Source organism: Amia ocellicauda, chromosome 11, assembly GCF_036373705.1.
Source record: "Amia ocellicauda isolate fAmiCal2 chromosome 11, fAmiCal2.hap1, whole genome shotgun sequence".
In the NCBI taxonomy this organism is placed as follows: Eukaryota; Metazoa; Chordata; class Actinopteri; order Amiiformes; family Amiidae; genus Amia; species Amia ocellicauda.
Window position 1 is genome coordinate 384,669 of NC_089860.1, and position 16,999 is coordinate 401,667.

At 43.9% G+C, this 16,999-nt stretch overlaps 2 non-coding genes across 2 annotated transcripts; both read right to left on the reverse strand.

Moving 5' to 3' along the window:
• Positions 1 to 1,381: 1,381 nt before the first annotated feature.
• Positions 1,382 to 1,454, reverse strand: trnav-cac (transfer RNA valine (anticodon CAC)). Its single transcript has one exon. It is a non-coding gene; the product is annotated as a tRNA-Val (tRNA).
• A 2,179-nt stretch (positions 1,455 to 3,633) lies between these two features.
• trnav-aac (transfer RNA valine (anticodon AAC)) lies at positions 3,634 to 3,706 on the reverse strand. The gene has a single exon. It is a non-coding gene; the product is annotated as a tRNA-Val (tRNA).
• Between the last annotated feature and the right edge of the window lie 13,293 nt (positions 3,707 to 16,999).

A 16,999-nucleotide genomic window follows, 5' to 3' on the forward strand; every position in this document is an offset into this window, starting at 1 on the left:
CAAGACCTATAGTCAACAAACCACTAAGAATATTGCAGGCCTTTATAAGCGCTAAAAAACAACCTGAGCCAAGAAACTAACTATAAAGATCTAAAATAACTAGCGCTTTTACAGTGATTTTTTTTTTTTTTTTAATAGCGATGCTTTGTTTGGTATTAAACAAGTCACAAACTACTCAGAACAGCGTTTATCCCCGCAAAAGAGATATTTGGGTTTATTTTACAAAGCTTATAAATTATATAGGTTAAAAGTATTCTGAATGTTTTGATACCACATGCCATACGTACTGTTGTCTGAGCCCACCCCCGCCACCCATGGTGTGAGTGATTTAGCCTTGAGTGTTGTGATCTATTTAGCATTGAGTGATCAGTTGTTTTTATTTTTTAAACGATTCCTTATCATCAGGGATTGAGACTGCTAAAATACCTTAAAAGCATATCCTTATCTTAAGTCTAACTCTTATGAGCTTTAAGACCCTAGAATGTATTTAAGTAAAACGACTGAACACATTATGTGAGAGATAAAATATAACCACAGCTTTTTTTTTTTTTTTTTACAAAAACAATTAACCTATACACACAAACACCCACACACACACCCTCTTTTTTAATTTTATTTTTAATTAAATTTGAGGGGAGAGACAGAGCCAGATACAGTGTGGATAACATAAGTACCCTATGCAAAACAGGCATTGTTAGGACCTGGGATCATAACAGACAACAGAACTTGTTGATCTTATAAAATGATTGGGCGAGAGAGAGAGAGAGACAGACAGAGACAGTGTGAATATGATAAACGCACTATTCAAAACTGGCATTGTTAAGACCTGGGACCATTACAGACAACAGAACTTGTTGATCTTATAACGGTTTAGATTTACTAAACCATTACATGTATATTTAAAAAAGACCCCCAAACACTACAGGAAGAGCCGACCCATTCACACTCTACAGTTGACCAACAAGAAAAACAAGAACAACAGGTTATGGGCGGCCTTGTTGTTCAGGGTTTTATGGGTGTACACTTTCTGACGGATATGACGTAGGAATAATTAAGGAAATAACTCTACCTAAAATCACGCCTCCCAATTATGACGTAGGAATATTAATAAGCTTAGGGCATACGTCATAACAAAATAGGCCGCGCCCATAAAACCCTACTATCTACTCATAAGAGTAACAGCAATGTCGCCGATCCTGCTACGGTCGTATTGTAACAGCAACAACATGTATCGATTTTAAAACTGTCAGTTCCAGCGCCTCGCAAAGCTACCCTTCTGTGATTGTTTGTTCTCAAGGTCAGGATTTCTTGACACTCCGAGGGATGGCCGGCCGCGTTACAGGGACAGATAACACAGCACTAGCACGCGTGCACCGCGGGTTGTTTCCGCCCGGTTTCGAACCAGGGACCTTTCGCGTGTGAGGCGAACGTGATAGCCACTACACTACGGAAACCGACCTGTCCTGGTGTTTCGAATGGCTCCCATCGAAGCCGGCTGGTAAAACGCGCACAGGCGTTTCCCGTGGGCCAGCCTGTGAGATAAAGGTTTCTATTTTCACTGACCTATTTTGCATTGCTCAAGGACACATCAGGACACTTTGGAAACTCTTTCAAAGGAAGAACGCCCTGAGCTATGACAAGACTTACACTTACCCCAACAAGGTGATGCTCAATGGCTTGTTCAAACAGCTGCTGCTCGTCTTGTGCCACCATCAGACAATCACAGAGCTATTGTGCCTTCTACACCTTACGGTAGCTTTACTTTAACAATAATAATGACGGCGACCACGACGACAAAAAGAAAAACAAGAACAACAACAACAACAACAATAACATCATCATCAGATTTTAATTAAAAGTGGCTACACCAGCGTTTACAATTTCAACCTGTCGACGGACGGACGCTCTGAGTCCAACAATTTCGGGAACTCCAATGAAGGAAAGCCACCTACCACCTCCGGGGAACCACGAGGGCAAGCAGGACGAAAAGGGCCGGCCCACAGCAGGCTCTTTCCGCCCGGTTTCAAACCGGGGACCTTTCGTGCGTTAGGCGAACGTGATAGCCACTACACTACGGAAACCAACCCGTCCTGGTGTTTCGAATAACTCCTATCGAAGCCGGCTGGTAAAATGCACACAGGCGTTTCCCGTGGGCCAGCCTGTGAGATAAAGGTTTCTATTTTCACTGACCTATTTTGCATTGCTCAAGGGCACATCAGGACACTTTGGAAACTCTTTCAAAGGAAGAACGCCCTGAGCAATGACAAGACTTACACTTACCCCAACAAGGTGATGCTCAATGGCTTGTTCAAACAGCTGCTGCTCGTCTTGTGCCACCATCAGACAATCACAGAGCTATTGTGCCTTCTGCACCTTACGGTAGCAACAAATCTAACTACTGCTTTACTTTAACATTAATAATGACGGCGACTACGACGACAACAAGAACAACAACAACAACAACAACATCAACAAGAACAACAACAACATCATCATCATCATCATCAGATTTTAATTAAAAGTGGCTACACCAGCGTTTACAATTTCAACCTGTCGACGGACGGACGCTCTGAGTGCACCGATTTCGGGATACTTCGGAAACTCTTTCAAAGGCAGGACGCCCTGCGATCAGACAGTGCCTGCACTTAGCCCAACAAGGTGATGCTGAATGGCTTGTTCAAACGGCTGGTGGTCTTCCGTCACCACCAGACTATCAGAGCTATTTTGTGCCTTCAACTACATAAGAGTAACAGCAATGTCACCGATCCTGCTACGGTCGTATTGCAACAGCAACGACATGTATCGATTTTAAAAGTGTCAGTTCCAGCGCCTCGCAAAGCTACCCTTCTGCGATCATTTGTTCTCAAGGTCAGGATTTCTTGCCACTCCGAGGAAGAGAAAACGACGGCCGGCCATGGGGCAGAGAGATGAGGACGGGTAACACGGCACTGGCACGCGTGCACCGCGGGTTGTTTCTGCCAAGTTTCGAACCGGGGACTTTTCGCGTGTGAGGCGAACATGATAGCCACTACACTACAGAAACCAACCTGTCCTGGGGTTTCGATTGGCTCCCATCGAAGCAGGCTGGTAAAACGCGCACAGGCGTTTCCCGTGGGCCTGCCTGTGAGATAAAGGTTTCTATTTTCACTGACCTATATTGCATTGCTCAAGGGCACATCAGGACACTTTGGAAACTCTTTTAAAGGAAGAATGCCCTGAGCTATGACAAGACTTACACTTACCCCAACAAGGTGATGCTCAATGGCTTGTTCAAACAGCTGCTGCTCGTCTTGTGCCACCATCAGACAATCACAGAGCTATTGTGCCTTCTACACCTTACGGTAGCAACAAATCTAACTACTGCTTTACTTTAACATTAATAATGACGGCGACTACGACGACAACAAGAACAACAACAACAACAACAACATCAACAAGAACAACAACAACATCATCATCATCATCATCAGATTTTAATTAAAAGTGGCTACACCAGCGTTTACAATTTCAACCTGTCGACGGACGGACGCTCTGAGAGCACCGATTTCGGGCACTCCAATGAAGAAAAGCTACCCACCGCCTCCGGGGAACCACGAGGGCAAACAGGACGAAAAGGGCCGGCCCACAGCAGGCTGTTTCCGCCCGGTTTCGAACCGGGGACCTTTCGTGTGTTAGGCGAACGTGATAACCGCTACACTACGGAAACTGACACCGCCACGTCTTGCTTCAAACGGTTACCGTTGAAGCCTGCTGGTAAAACGGGCTCAGGCATTTCAGGTCGGCTAGACTGTGAGATGGCGTCTGAAGTGCCGCGAAAGGATGCCATTTTCACAGACCTGTTTGGCATTGCTAAAGGGCACATCAGGACACTTCGGAAACTCTTTCAAAGGCAGGACGCCCTGCGCTCTGACAGTGCCTGCACTTAGCCCAACAAGGTGATGCTGAATGGCTTGTTCAAACGGCTGGTGGTCTTCCGTCACCACCAGACTATCAGAGCTATACTGCGCCTTCAACTACATAAGAGTAGATAGTAGGGTTTTTTGGGCGCGGCCTATTTTGTTATGACGTATGCCCTAAGCTTATTAATATTCCTACGTCATAATTGGGGGGCGTGATTTTAGGTAGAGTTATTTCCTTAATTATTCCTACGTCATATCCGTCAGAAAGTGTACACCCATAAAACCCTGAACATCAAGGCCACCCATAAATACCCCCACCCCTCTGAAGGCAACGCCCCGAAACTCTCCTCTCTATTTAAGAACCCGCGCTGCTTTTAGGCAATACCTCTTTAATTCTCAGCATCAGAAACATCCCGCTTCTTCAACATGTCCAGCGACATCAACATGAAACCCCGCAAGAAACAATCCCGGGCAAGGGTTCCTGTACTCACCAATTTGAAGATTGAACGCTCCTGGGTGTTGTTCTGGGGGGCTCGACGGGGTTACCGCTTTAAAAGGGATCCCAGCTATGTTGGAGTGGAGCTTTTTGCTTTGGGAGAGAAGGAGGGTACGTTGGAACCTTTTGAGACGGTAATTGAATACTCTTATGAGGACTGGTTGAAGGTGATGGCCTGGAGAGATCTGGGGCTTGTGGATAAGACTCTAGAAGGCTTGCAAGAGGGTCCAAGAGAATGCGAAATGGAGTCTCCGACTCAGGGTTTTGAAAGGTGTGAATGGGAAAGCTTGCAGAACTACGGTAGAGTGGTGAAGAGTCTATCTCTAACTACAGATCGTAAGGTTTTGTTTAGCAGTACCCTGATTACAAACCCTATTGAAGGGGGTGTGGAGGATCCAGAAAAACAGGTTACTGAAATTATGTTTGACGCCGTGGACTGGCCGTTCTTGAAAGAGGTCATAAACTGTATAAATGATGGTTTTGACATCTTGACCAAATGTTCGCAACTGGATTTGGTTAGAAGGAGAATATGCTGGATTATGGATTATATATCCCCCTTGAATGACGACGACGATGATAAAACAGACGACGTGTGGGGTTTTGGAGGGGGGTCTGACGGCTCAGGGGCTACTCTCTTCTAAGAGGGCGGTGTGTCGTGACGTAGTGAAGAGATAGGATAAAAGGCGCAACAATTCAATCATGGTTTAAAATTAAAGAGAATGTCTTACCTGAAAGCTGCGGACGTCGACAGGCTCTACAGGCCTCTTCAAACCCGGGATCACCCCTGGTTCTATTCCCCAGATTTTGTATACACTCTGGAACCCTTTGACTGCGGTTACTCTCCAAGACCTCAGACCCTGGACTGCTTCTGCAACTGGTTCTGTCATCAACACTCTGCAGCTAACCTGAGAGCGCTATTACACCATGTGCTTGACAGAAAAGTAGCCAACGCGAGCCTTTTCTCTACAGATTTAACCATCGATGAGGATCAACTTTCAAACCTGGAAAAGTTAATGGCTGCTGTAACAAAGACCGGGGGGTACGAACACTGGGATGAAGCGCTCAAGGGGGCCAAGAATGATATTAGGCCATTTCATCAACATCTGTATGACCTTTTACTGAGCATGTTTAATACACCTCTGTTTACTTTTAAAATAGGTCATATTGTTGTTTTATTTACATATGTAACTGAGGTGTGTGCCTACAAGATAAAGAAACAGGTATATTTGTTGATATAGATCAAGTAACCAATCATCTGATTTCTTTTTGTCTGGACCGTAGAAAAAATTGTTGTGTATGTTATACTTTTCTCAAATGTCTAAAAAGGGGTATCTGCTCTCCTGAAGTTGAATAAAAAACCTTGTATAAAAACTTTGCGCATAGTGTGGGTCTGTGTGGTTATTTGACAGAATGACTCGGCAAGCTCCCCAAATGCAGGAACTATACTACAACCCAGCCAAGATTGGGGGTTTGGCGGGTAAGAAGGGTTTTCAAAGAGGACTCGCTGAGGCCGGAGTGAAGGTTAATGATGTGGTTGTTTCAGAATGGTTACGGGAACAAGACGCCTATACCTTACATAAACCTCTCAGGATTAACTTTAAAAGAAACCGCGTATATGCAACTGACATAGACTCACAATGGCAAATGGATCTAGTCGATATGTCAAATTTATCAAAACATAACAATGGTCACAAATTGATGTTGATGTGTATCGATGTGTTATCAAAATATGCCTGGGCTCGCATTCTACATAATAAAACAGGTCGGGCGGTGACAAGGGCCTTTGAGGATATATTGTCCCAGGGTCGATGTCCTAAAAAACTGCAGACTGATAAAGGAAAAGAGTTTCTCAACAGAGAATTTCAGAATCTACTGAAGAGACACAAAATACATCATTTCACCACCGGTAATGAGCTTAAGGCATCGGTAGTGGAGAGGTTTAACCGCACCATAAAGACCAAAATGTGGAGATATTTTACAGCGGTCAACACGTTCAAGTATTTTGATAAAGTTCAGGATTTTATCGATACTTACAACCAAGGGTATCACACCAGTATTAAAATGAAGCCTATAGATGTGGATCAAAGTAATTCTTTTAAGGTCTATAAAAAATTATACGGACCATTTATTAAGAAGGGAAAAACTACTTATAAGTTCAACATCTGTGATGTGGTTCGCGTTTCAAAGCTAAGGAGTACTTTTACAGTTTCCAAACAGTTGGCTAGAGACCCCCCCGTGTACCGGTTAAAAGACTATGACGGGGAGAATATAGAAGGAACGTTTTACGAAGCCGAGTTACAAAAAATTATTGTGGGTAAAGACAGTGTATACAGAGTTGAAAAGATATTAGCTGAAAAAACCCAGAACCGGAAAAAATATGTGTTGATGAAATGGCTTGGATGGCCTGAAAAGTTCAATAGTTGGGTCCCGGAACAACAGGTTTGCGATATTCAATCCTTATAACAACATGCCCGCGGGTGTGTTGGGGGCATTACTTTCGATACTCAAGATCGAATCAGGAGGCTTCTACGTGACTCTACCCAGTAACGCCTCTCTCGATATATACCCTAAAAATGAAATATTTGGAATTTGGAAAATCTATAGATCTAAGGGGGTCGTGGGAAGTGGGGTTGGCGGAAATACAGTATCCTTACACTTGGGCTGTTTTACAAGATAAGGATGCCACTTTCGCCATTTTTGATGATGTAAAAAAGAGTCAATGGACATTCACGATACAAGGAGGTTATTATGACAATGTGGATAAAATATTAGATGAGATGCATAAACAGTTCTCAGAAGGCACCCCCAACATCAAGCTATATTACAACCCTATTAAAAACAGAGTGTACAAGGTGTCAAAACCAGGTATTAGCATTCAAACCAGCGGCCAACTGGGGCGTATATTAGGGTTCTATTCGGACACAGAGAGCAGGTTCTCAGAAGTGGTGTGGCGGCTTTTACACTCTTTATGTGTATACGGATATCATAACCCACCAGAGGGTCTGGGATAGTTATGTCCCCCTTTTGAGAAATGTACTTATTAAAGGTAAAAGCAATGACATGGTCACAATTACTTATGACAAACCACACTACGTACCAGTCTCAATGACCCACTGTGACAACATCACGATCGAAGTAAAATCGGATCAGAATATCAACGTACACTTCCGCTTCGGTAAAGTTAATGTCAAACTACATTTTCGACCCCTGAAACAGTGTGTACATTATTAAAATGGCTACCTCGAGGGGTTATGTAGATCCTAGCGCCTATGTGGATTATTACAAGATGCAAGATGGAACGGCTTGCCCGGTTTTGTAGGAGCCCCCACAATGTATGGCGCCGGTCTAGGAGGACTCTTTCGTGGTCTCTTTAGAATGGCCGTACCCCTGCTTAAGAGAGGCTTTGCTATAGCCAGACCCCACTTGAAATCAGCGGCTAAAAATATTGTTAGTGACGTGTTCACCAATGTTATGAACCGGGCAGCTAGCCATGAGCATCAGGAGGGTTCGGGTCTCATGGTAATGGCGAGGAGGGGGGGTAAAAGAAGAAACAGCATGTGTCCACCAGGGCGACGAAGATCCGTGGCTAACAAAAAACGAAGAATCTCTCATTCTCCAACATATCGTGGAAACACTCGGAGAAGGAAGCAGCACAAGAAAAAACCTGCAAAAAGAAAGTCTCAAAGAAAGAAAAATAGAGCCTCAGGATACATCTTTTAAACATGTCTTTTGTCAACAGTCTATCGGAAGAATGCGTCAAATCAGAACTGGATCTGTTTACAGTTCCATACACTCAAACGAGTATAGATAAGATCATATATGTAGAGATTCCCCCTCTTTCTGCAATTTCAGACACGGCCCCTCTGGAGTTTTTTATAGCTGGCAATGGCGAGGATTATATTGATTTGAATAACACATTTATTTTAATGAACTGTAAAGTGACTGATTAGGATGGCGATGCAATCGAGAATACGGCCATCGCTGGGGTCATCAATTACCCGGTGGCCACCATGTTTTCACAGGTGGATGTGACCCTGGGAGATCGGCTCATTAGTCAAAGCAGCAATACTTACCCCTATAGAGCCATGATGGAGTGTAAACTTAATTATAGTGAGGAGACCCTAAGCAAACAGTTCAGCCCCGGCCTTTTCTTCAAAGACATCTCGGAAGCTATGGACGACAAGGATCCAGAGGGACTCAATAAGGGTTTGCAAAAAAGAACGGCCTCTTCAACAGAAGGGAGGACCTTTGAGCTAATGGGGCATATCCATGCAGACATATTTTTCCAAGAAAAACTCATGCTCAACGGGGTAGACATTAAAATTAAAATGATCCGTAGTAAAAATGCTTTTTGTCTGATGACCCCTGATACGGAAAAATATAAACTGACCATATTATCGGCCTCGCTGTTTGTGAAAAAAGTGTCCGTCTCCCCGGCGGTTAAACTAGGACACGCGCAGGCGTTAATGACGGCAAACGCCGAGTACCCGATCGAAAGAGTCTATATGAAAGTCCACAGTATCCCCGCAGGGACACGGGTGATGAACCAGGAAAATCTGTTTCTAGGACAGCTCCCAAAACAGGTTATTATAGGTCTCGTGGATAATGATGCATTTACCGGGGTTTACAACAAGAACCCCTTTAACTTTAAACATAACGCGGAATTTATAGCGTTGTACGTCGATGGTGTGCAGGTTCCATCCAGACCTTTTCAACCTGACTTTGAAAACGGCAATGCGGTTCGTGAATATGACAGTCTAGTACTGGCTACGGGTCGCCATCTCAAGGATCAAACTCTGCTGATCGATCGCCGGGAATACTGCAGCGGTTACACCCTGTACGGTTTCAACCTGACCCCTGACGAAGAGTGTGGACAACATTTTTCACTGATGAAGACGGGCAATATGCGTTTGGAGATGCGTTTCAAGCAGCCTCTACCACGCACTGTAAATATGGTCGTGTATGCTGTGTTTGACAACATTATTGAGGTGAATCGGAGGAGAAACGTTCTGTATGATTATTATTAAAATGAACACCAGAGAGCTCAACCACAACATGAATGCCCTTGCCGGCTCACGGAAACTGTTTCAAGGAGTCTACGCCTGCGATCAGCTGCCTAAATTTAAGATCAAGAATTTACCTGCAATGTACATAATCAACACACACCCTAAAAATATGCCCGGAGAACATTGGCTGGCTATTTATCTAAGGGAGGACCACCGTGGAGAATTTTTTGATTCCTATGCAAACCCCCCGGATTTCAGACCTTTCCCTCGGAAGATCAATAACTTTCTGCTCAACAACTGTCAAGAAACCATTTACAGCGGTCGTCAAGTACAAAGTCTGCAGACCTTCACTTGTGGTCAACACTGTGTGTTTTTCTTATATCATAGATCTAAAGGAAGGTCATACCCCGATATTATGGCCTTGTACAGTGAGGATTTAGGCCAAAATGATAAAAAAGTGGCAGAGTTTGTCAGGACACTGTGGACCCCCCCTTATAACACAATGACTTACGACCCTAGCCAGCCATGTATACAGATGGGGTGTTCTTGTGAGGATTTTAAAAGATGTCATGCGTGTTAAGGTGAAAAAATAATGAAAACAGCCTTTGAATCATTAGTTTTGTTTTTATTCAACACAATTCTTATACAAAGCAGGGTTTATGGTATAAATAAATGAACAACATTTGAAAAAAAAAAAAATTGTTTGTCGGGTCATTATTTACAGGGGAGACAAATAAAAACATGAGATTAATAAGCTTCCCAACGATGGATAGATCCTGAGGATGGTCGCTCAGCACGGTCAGAGTAATGAGATATCGGAGTCAGATCAGGCTCCACCTCTTTACACAGACGGATTTTTTGTCGCGTTTCCTGGTTAGGAACTGTTGATTGGGGCATGTTCAGACAGGCCATCGCCTGTAGGAAAGCATTCCAGCCTACAGGTCGGCGACTATCGGGTACCTTATTAGTGTTAGTGACACTCTTCAACAAATCAAACATGTGTGAACCTTTGATCAGTTGTCCTTTAAAAACAAATTCACCCTGTTCATTCCAAGCCGTTACCCGCGGTTTCTGAACCATTTTGTGCAGGATATATTCTGCATGTCTTTTGCTTCTGGCCGGCATGTTTCTCAAAACATCCGTTACAACATCTCCCTCTGAACTCTCAACAGGTTCGGTCACCGCAACATCTTTATCAACCGTACCCCCCGCATCAGCCCCAGAACCATTTTCTTGAGAGGCCATGGTTAAAGTTAAAATGTTTTGATCTTTTTCACCCTGTCTAACCAGACGGAGGTAGCGCTGTAACGTGTTGGTATACAACTGAGCTTTGGAATACTGATTTAAATCGGCCCTGGCCTGTATAGCTTTCATTTCAGAGTCCAGGTTGTTTTCGGCCGTTTGTCTAATGGGCTCTGGCCCGACAACATTTTTTCTCAGTTTCTCAAGCTGCTCCTGAGGGATCAAAAACATTTTCTGAGCATATTCCATTATTAACCCACTCTGGAAGCTAGAAGACTGGTTAGGAAAGGCACGGCTATGCTCAACAGCGGTCCTATAAAACCCCCGGTTTGATTAATCTTCTTTCTTTTTCTTTTAATAGAATACTTCTTATTAGCGATGATCTTGATAACCGCTTTTTGTTTTTTGAGTTTAGAATGTTGAGAAGTGGTTAGGGGTATATTACCGCGTAAGATGTTAAAAGCTATTTCACACAGGGTCTCGATCAAATCCGAGGGGGCCCCTGCCAGCACAGCTTTCCTATGGCGCGGGCTCCCCTCAAATAACATTTGCAAAAGTGGCAGATTTCTTTTAATCCGAACAGACATTCTTATGTATTTCCTTTACTTTAGCACATACACTGCCGGCCAATCGGGCGGGCACAAACCTGTTCTGAGGCGAAAGTCTTCTGGGGTTTGTGCTTTTAAGTCCGCAATCAAGTCCCCATAGGGTTTTTTGGTGGCATCCTCAAATGCCTCCAAAAAGAACTTGGTCTGGTTAGGGTACATTTGACGAGCCAAGACGGTGACCTGTAGTTTATCTCTGGGGTTTTTAAAAATAATTATATAATTGGCATATAAATTAATAGTGCGGCTTTTTTTACCTTGAAAAAATAGATTTTGAACTAAATAAATAATACTTAAATTCCTATGATGAGTGTACTTTGTGAAAGCTTTTTCCACTTCACTGTTGTCACCGGCCTGCTCCATCAGGTCATCAAGGATCACTAGATTAGTTTGACCGGGCGGGAACAAGTCATCGTCACACAACGAGGCGGGGAGACCTTGCACAAATTTCAGATTATTTTTTTTCGAAGCCAAATCATCGTAGAGAGGTTGCCAGCAAGAGTAACACCACACTATGTTGTCAAGAGCTTGGGACACGGTTGTGTCCACATCTTCTATGATGTTCTTTATAAGATAGCTCTTCCCCGAATTGGAGGGACAGGCTATAATACAGGAGAAAGGGTGTTGAAGTCTGTTATCAAAACCACCGCTAATATCCATAAGGCAGAGTGGTATAATCAGTCTTCAACACTCTTTTATTGTACACCACCCTGAACCGTTTGTTTAGTGATCTATCTTCCAACGTGTACCCCTTTTTATTTCGATAGATCTGATTTCCGGCTGTAATAATCTCACGAGGAGGCGCGTCTTTCTTGTTACAAAACTTTCTACCAGGGTCGTCAGAGACTTGATGTTAATGAGCTTGTTGTTACAATGGTTCAGAGTGAAACCCTTAACTTTCATACAGGTCTTACCCGCAGCCGTTCTGTAGGCAAAAGTCTTAGGACCCCCTGAAACAAACTCCTGAGGATCTAGTTCGCTCGTTAACTCCCCAAGGTAGTCCCCGAGGGGAGGGACCCAATCCCCTGGCCTGGTGACAAAGATTACAGAGTCAGTATCATGATAGAGCGTGCGTTCCTGCAACTGATCCATTAAGTTGTACAGTTCAAGCCGGGCGTAAGCCGTGGTAAAAACCGCTATGAAAACATTAACGTTCCCCTGTTTGGTGGGGAAATCTTTAGGGGCCCTCCACTGGACCTGTGCCACGTGGTCATTTAAGAATTGAAAGTGTGATACTGCATGTTGTTTGGAAAACATAAATTCTATAAACTGTTCAGGGGTTTTAATCAAGGTTGTGTTTAGACGGTAATTTCTTTCCCCAAACTTACCCCACAGACTGTTTAAAATCAGTTTGGACATTTGTCTCTTGGCGGGGTTTACAGTTATGTTCCCCGGCTCTAGACGGATCCCTTCCTTTTCAAAATATTGCTGAATGTATCGCTCTTTGGCCGCGGAGTCAACACACCATGAGGGATAGCCCGATGCCTCCTGTTTCCCTTTCAGATGGGTCATAATGTAATCAGCAAAAAGAGTATCAGATTTTTCAGAAAAATGCCAAACCTCAAACACCTTACCGACTCTGTAACCTTTCTCCACCGCCTTGTCAAGCTCAATGCTACACCAGACACCCGTCATCTTCATCACTGTGCAGACAAGAGGTAGTTTGATTTTCAGTTTCCACACACGTTCTACACAGAGGGAACATCAATTTTCCCGAACACCTGTAAGGCAACACGGGTAAGAACAGCTCGCGAGGAGGGTACATGGTGACTTTGATCAATCCAAAGTAATGTCCGATTTCGAGAAAGTCACGATAAACAATGGTTGGACGCCCCACCGGGTACATTTTGGTCTTGTTGACATAAGGGTACAGACTGGTGAAATCATAGTAATCTACTCTCTCACCCTCCTTTACCTCATAATGTAAACAGAGGGCATTGGTACGACCCCCAAATAACGCATCCCGGGGCTCTAGACATTCAGGAAAGTCCAAGGTTTCCATAAACCTTTGTACCCCCGCATCCTGTTGCTTCAGGGTCGTCCACTCGTGTTCCCAAATCACCAGCACGTTCAAACCATAGGTGTTTTTTAAAGTTTCAATTCGTTCCTGGAAATCATAGTAGATATCACCGCAGAGTTTTTGTGTTTCGGGGTTAAAGGTGTTTGGGTCGAAGCACTGAGGACAGCCATGGTAAATACAACCAGCAAACTCATAAGCGGTACGCCGCCCGAACACGTCGCTAAAACCGTCTAAGTAGTAAGGCCCCATTTTGACTTCCCCTTGATTTAAAGCATGTCTGATGAATATGTTATCCCGGGCACTCAGGTATTCCAGCCACTGTATGGAGACAGTCGAAAAGTTCTTTTGTCTAGCACGATAGTTGTCAGAAGTGGTGACCGCTATAGTGTTTTTCTGCAAGAAATTGGACCGATACATTTTCATGCAGAGAGACACTATGGTCACACTTTGCAAAGGGTCGAGACCCGATGTGTTGATAACCTCGGCGCAGAAACGCACACAGGCTTCTTTAAGGATCACCACATCATTTTAACAATAAGCGGCCATCTCTTCACGGAAATCAAAAACACCTCACTTAACCGTATTGTACCATTTAAAGAATTCCTCCCTCTCATGAGACATCATAGTATCAACCCCATAATAAGAGGCGGGCGGGTAGGACCCTCGATAATTTTGAGTGTCCTTAGTATTAAAAAAATGGCAGAACCAACCTTTCTTCTGAGCCTCAAAACCCAGAGCCTTAGGCAAAGCGCTCAATTTCATGGGGAGGAAATTTAACGAGTCTATGTAACGTTAGTTGAAAGCTTCGTCGGTGAAACACATGATCTTGCTACCCTGAGCTACTTTTTTTGGGGTCACCCCATTTTCCACCAGATACTTCATCAAAATGTAAGAATCATAACCCTTAGCTTTGTGGGCAATAAATGTGTAATTGAGGTATTTTGGACCGCGATACCGCGTAAAGAAATCCCTGACACAACTCTCACCGCTAGCTGACCACTCACGATCCAACATGTCAATACAGTGTATATAATTAGCAACGTGGACCCCGTTTTCTTGCCGGCATTCAAAAGCAAAAAAGACATACCGGTTGTGCGGCGGCTCCTTTTTAACCGGCTGAATAAAGCACTGGTGTTCGGACCCCGGGGTTAAATCAGCATTACAGATCCTGCATCTCGGCTCCAGACATTTGTGTGGTTTAACCTCATGAAAACGGTACTGGAGGCAACACTGCGGGCAATATTTAGTTTGATCACAATAACTCAGTTTTTTAACCCCCTCAGCAGCGGCCCTCTGTACCTTATGCTCGGAAAAACAGAACGCTGAGAGACAAATCCTTAAGCAATCTTTACATCGGATGGTAGGGGCCAAACCCTTATGACATTGCGGATTGAAACAGACGTTACAGTAACCGTCACAGCGGTGCTTAAGCTTATCATTGAAGGCCTTATAACACCAATGACAAACATACGAACAACCCAAAAAAGCCGTCAAACTCTTTATTCCAAATTAATGTCTATCACCTAGGAAGAGAAACAGTGTCTGTGTATGGGTTTCAGGATGTGTCTGAAATTTAACAAATACTTCCTTTACCTCACAACGGTACCACACAACAATTTTTAAAGACAACAACTCCTCAAACTTGGTAATGTCTGAAAAGGCAACCATCTGTTGAGAGTTTAAGCCGGCCCTCTGATGAAGCATTAAAGCCTCTTGCAGAGCTTGGGGTTCAGGCATGTCGGGGGTGAGTAGTTTTATTAAACTGTAAGCAAAACAGAGCTTATTGTCCCCACTGGAACTCACCACTAATTGCCTGAGCTTGGTCCTAATTATGTCGTTCTTCAAGCATTTCGACAGTCTTCTAAGCGCCCCACCCTCAGGGTTACGAACCACATTCATTACCAGAGACAGACTTTCATCAGCTAAGATGGCTGCGTTACTTTGCAATAACGCTTCGATTTTAGCCAGACATCTAAATTATCTCCACTCAGCATTGCAGATAGGTTGCTAAACAAAGCATCCCCTCTGAGTTCTAACTGTACAACATCTCGAGGTCTGAACCTGTTCAAGCATTTTCTGCAAGGCCTCGTGTATGTTGACAAATATTTCTGCATAATTGTCACAATTTAAAAGTTCTGCAAAAGTAAAACGCTGAATCATTTCAAAATTGTTATAGGCCGGTCTATCTATAATCACGGGATCACTGGTACTCTTGGACACATCATCATTTTGAACAAAGCCTTCACCCCCTACATTCTCACAGAGCATGTCCTCCACAGCCTTATCAGTCTCAGAACCCTCCACATTCCGAACACCCCCACTGCTGACATCTACAAAACCCCCTTTTTGAGGAGGCTCATTTAAAGCCTGTAAAAGTCCTTCAAAGATATCCAACCGGTTAATGTCAAGACCCTCCTCTATAGTGATGGCTGCTTCTGCCGCCATCCTGTGTTCTAATTGTCTCAAATCATTTATAATAGGGGCAGAATTTGGTCGGGGTAGCTCCTCCAAAGCCTCCACCATTTCAAACAAATCGGGGTGAACTAGGGGGTGAACCTCTATAAGCGCTACCGGTGGGAGGTGGTTATTTAGATCATTGACCATCTGTAACAGGTCGGGGTTCACCGGTAAGTCTGTTAATTCACATTCTATCGGTGGTAATTGGGGGTTATTTAAATAATTTATCATTTGTAATAGTTCCAGGTTCATTGGGACATCAGAGGAGTTCACAACAGGGCCGGGGATGTTCTCTCGGGAAGGTCTTTTTAGGGCCCTAGCTTGTTCATAATCCTTTAGTTTGTGAGTTCTTTTACCAAGTCAGGACATTTTTTAATTTATTTTTTATTTTTCCAACAACCCACAATAGTAAGGCGTTTTGTGTCTATTAAAACATTAAATACGGTACAATTCGTTAGTAAGGGTATTAATAAGGGTGTTTTGGCTCTCTATCACCAGGCATTGCCCCAGTAACACAAGTCTTTGATTTTGTAACAAAGTATGTAGCAACTCATGCCGACCTTCAGGAAGTAGCTCCGGGGGCTGGTGGCCTGGCTCAGCTTCAAAGGATGGTCGCTCCGGTAAATCTCGGTCGAAGGAGGCAGGGAGCGAGCGTATACTCATGGACGGAGAACAAGAAGGCCTTTGCGGTGACACCCTGGCCAAGCGCGGGGTACTGTTCCGCGTTTCTGTAGCCAAGAAACGGGTCTGGGGGGACGATGTTGAAACCAGGCCGTCGTTGGGTGGTGTGTCAGCCCTGACTGACGGCGACCCCTGAGGTTGTTGGATGCCTGTATTTGTTCCGCCCGACAATGCGGCGGGCTAAATCTGGGGTGTTGAATTACCCCCAGAAGGCTGTGGCCTGAGTAGATGTTGGGGGGTCTCCAAGACCACCGTGGGGGATCCTCTCGGTGATCTCACCGGGGAAGATGTTTGATCCCACTTAGACGGGGTAATTGTCCTCAATAGCTCATCCACAGAATGACTATCCCAAGAGTCTTGGGAAGAATAAAAATATACATTACATTTACATCTTTAAACGGCGACAGAAATCAAACTTAAAACAACATGTCCAGGACATTCAAAACCTTTAGCTTTTTTAGACCTTTGAAAATAGCCTTAGACATTCACTACAACGCCTTATTATTTACAGACAATATATTTATTAGGACTTGATAATAAATGTAAAACAGAGAAGCAGCTGTAAATAAACTGTTTCTTAAATGTTTCTTTAA